Here is a 4,273-nt window from a genome sequence, read left to right as displayed (position 1 = left end):
CTGTTGTGAGATTTTTGCTATCTCCTCAGACATAAAATCCAAGGATTTCTTTATCTCCTCAAATTCTTCCTCTGTCATAGATCGACTTTGCTTCGACATTTCTTTTCGACATTTCCGTTTAATCTGTACAAGTTGATGGTCAGGCGTTAGAGGTCCAGCTCAGGAGTTGCCGCAGCTGCCCAGCGCCAGTCAGATGTTGTAGTGGGAACCCAGTGTTGTTGTAGCCGCTAGGTGTTGTCTCAGAAGCATAAGCCCAGCGTTACAGCCGTAGCAACAAGGTGTTGCGCAATTCTGTACGTTTCGGTTCCATTACCAAAATAACGAGCAGAGCAGGAGTTTAAAATTAACTAATCAACCACCACTGTGTTCAGGGAGGCTTATTAATAATCGCAAAATAAATATCAAGCCTGAAAACCTGATATTGTAACGGACGTGATGTTTTTACCGTAATCTGTGCTCGGCTCCAGGAGCGCAGGCGGTTGCCGCCGCAACGGCTGTGCTTAAATGACAGAGAGAGACGGAGAGTAAAACGGTGCGAGTGGTTTTGAGTTGATCGCCTGTTCGGGTTAATGTACCTTTGCTGTGGCTCATCACAGCCGCTGTAGTTTCTGAACGTTCAATAAACGACAAACTTGGACTAATTACCTCGTTCTTTATGAGTATACGACACAACAAACATCAAACACGGTAAATATGTTTTATTAAGTATTTAACAAACAAATGGCTTCTACCGCGATAATTATGTGAAATTAAATTGTCTAATTAAAAAATAATAGTTTCATTGCTCTCTGGCATCTTGCTTTGAGCTCAGAGTCTGAGACATTTTTCCTCTATCAATTTTTTTTTTTTTTTGCTTCTTATTTAGTGGAAATATTGATGTTGATGAGACTTTATCCAAAATGATAACCTTTTTCAACCTTTATAGCTCCACTGTCAAAAATGAGGCTCTAACAAATGACATTGAAATAAAATCCAGTCCATCTGGTTTGAGGTGATTCCTCTGGAACCTGTTGGAGGAAAAATATCCCAACTTCAAAAGATGTGCTTTAAACCTAACAGAGCTCTGTGGTTCCTTGTATCAGTATGAGAGTCGGGGTGAGGAGGCGCCATGTTAGGAAGAGAAGTGGAAGCTGCAGGATCTTCAGAACAAACAGGTCATGATGCTTGGCTACTGATTATCCCTCTGTCTGGACACAGGATCAATAGATAAAATGAATGATTATATGCCAGACATGGAAAACTGGGATGCATCCATGCCATGATGTTCAGGATTTAGGTCTCATGGCATCTCAAGGTGTCAACGTTGCAGCCAGTGGGCTGAGGGAGGAAATACAGCTTTATTTTGTAGCAATTCAAGAGCTACCCAGCTTTTATCGCTTCGCAAAAAAATTTACCAGCACAGAAACTTTTTGTCATAGTACCCCCAAGAATTTAAAACTACTTTCACCCCTGGTTATAACACAAAATATAAGTTTTATAATATATGTTACATTGTTTAATTTATAATCTAGGCTCTTGTGTTAGATAATCTAAGTCAATGTTATAAAATAATAAATTTTTTAGATTTACAGAATCTCAGTTAGCCTTCATAGCGGGGCTGAACCCGGTATTACACCAAGCACTATAGCTAATATTAGCTGGTATCTCACCGGTGGACATAAAAACAGTAAAGTAATATTCTATTCACAAAATACACACAATAAAATGTCCATCTTATTTGTGAAATGTTGTCTGTGGAGCCCTCACATCAATAGTCCATCGATCCGAACAACAATATCCCTCAGTGCTGAGGCATCTTCTGTTGTTTTGGTTGAGCAAAGTAGGAGGGTATACCGCTCCAAGATGGCCGCCGTATTTCCTGCGCCGGAGCAGCCAATGCAAGGTCTACTCTTATATTATGTCTGTGGCTAAGACGGCTAAGCAGATCTAGTTAGCTTATGTTATTTAGTTTTTTTCTTCTGTTTTATTCCTAAGTTGTTTGTCACAACCATGATGTGTCCATTTGTCAACAGTAACACAGCACCAGCAGGCCTTCTGGGAGCCGTTTTACTGGGTTGATCTGATGAACTTCAGTGCTACTCAGTCCTATTCATGCTGCCAATACACATCAGATGATTCGCTGCACCACAGTGTTTCCAGTGCATGCTTGTCTTAAAGCAATATGAAATTAAGTGCAACATTCATTTGAACCACCATTAAATTTTTGTCTTCTACACCAAATTACTTTTCTATCAGATAGTGATTCATGTGTCACACACCATGTTTTGCAGAGAATGTGTGTCTCAGTGAGTGCTATCTTAAGCATTGAGTACTGGATTGAGTAATTTACTCTAAGTTTAACAAGTCTCTGAAGCATTCATATATATTGCCATAATGTTTTTGAGGTTGGTGGTTCTGTGGCTTGGATCCAGACTAGATAAGCTCTCAGTTTTTGCCCTTGGGTAAATCTGAGCTGTTTTATGAGGACATATTTTAAGGGAGAGTTATCTATGTTATCTTTTTCTATTAAGAGGATAACACCACATAAAAACAGGAACGAGGATTTATAAAGAGAAACAGTAACTAAAGACTACAACACCACGCAATACATTACAGACTTAAAGTACAATAAAACTGCAGTTTCAAAACAGTCAGGAATGTAGAGGCCTTGTCAAAAATCCTTATGAATTCAAATTACTATTCCTAGATATGATTCCATAGATTCATTTATAATCTAATAAATCCAAACTAAAGATGATACATTTTGTAGCTCAGGTGGTCTATGCCTTGATGTGATTAATAAAGTTTTCATGTATTTCYAATGTATTGTAATGTGCCATTTGAATTTATGCCCTGATGCTCACAGTAAGCACTGAATATTGAGATGAAAGTCAGCTGTGGAAAAAAAAACTGAATAAGACAGATAGCTGTGCAGCACAGCTGTACTTACCATACTAAGTATGATCATTCTTATTTTGAAAAGATCATWCTAACTTATGCCTTTGTGGAAGATAAAAAGTGCATGTAAGATGTTCTCAGCCTCAATCAGGCGGTTGGAGTTTCTCTGTAAACCATTTTTCAAGTATTATTTTCAGTTTAATTTAACCAGGACATATTTGTCTTAAAATGTCACATTATACTGCTAAAGTAATATTTCTCTGTAAATGTTTTTGATATTAAAATAGAGCTTGTTGTGGCACAGGGTTTAGCATGTTGGCTGCTGTCCTTGACACAGTCTCTAGGGATCAACCCACGACCGCTGGACCTTTGCTGAATGTCTTCCTCGCTTCTCTCTGGCCATTTCCTGTTTGGCCACTGTGAATACAGATCACTATTGCTACAAAAGAATCCACCCATCTATTCGTCTGTCTATCCATTCATACTTATTCCTTCATGACTGTTCAGTGGTGAACTGGTTCCTACCTCCAACCATTCTGGACAAGAGGCAGGGTACAACCAGGTCAGCAGTCCACCACATGTCTACACAGAGACACTGAGGAGAAACAACCATGTAAACGCACACTGGTATCTAAGAGCAATTGAGAGCAAGCAGTTAACTTGCTTGCTCAGTTAACTTGCTCAGTTAACTTGCTCAGTTAACTTGCATCACTTGTCAACGGTCATATTTTTGGGCAGTGGAAGATCAAAATTCAGTTAATGTTTTAAGAATCAAAAATAATAATTTCACAAGACATCACCCAAAATATTCTCAGATGACCTAGTCTACAACTGCAATAATTCCAGGATGTTAATTGTTAAAATGACACAGAGCTAAATGTTCTGGGATTTCTGGGATCTCCACATTTCTTTAATGGTGTAGCCAACTAGGAGTCCAGCTGGAAAAACTAAGCTGTAGCCTATAGTAGTTTATTTGCACTGAATGTGAATAAATTTAAACCTGGTCTGATTTAAACTGACTTTAAATTAATTAGATATTCTTGGCTCATGGCTGCACAGTGACAGTTGGTAGCTCGGTTCCTTGCAGCAAGAAGGTCCTGGGTTGTATTCCCGGCCCGGGGTCTTTCTGTGTGGAGTTTGCATGTTCTCCCTGTGCAGGGCCGTGCAGAGACCACTAAAGGGGCAGGTGCTCAAAAAAAAAGGGCACATCTAACCTCATTCTAGGACAGAATATTTTAACAAAGCCACACAGCTTTAAGAGTTTAATAAACTGATAAATTATAAAATTGTGAGATATACAATCATAGCTAATGAACATCTCTATATAGAGCATAACACTATGCATATGAAATATATTTTATTAGTCATTTCTTTCTGCAGGTCTACTTTGTTATAG

This window comes from Poecilia reticulata, linkage group LG12 (genome assembly GCF_000633615.1).
Source record: "Poecilia reticulata strain Guanapo linkage group LG12, Guppy_female_1.0+MT, whole genome shotgun sequence".
Lineage (NCBI taxonomy): Eukaryota > Metazoa > Chordata > Actinopteri > Cyprinodontiformes > Poeciliidae > Poecilia > Poecilia reticulata.
This window is presented reverse-complemented; position numbering follows the sequence as displayed.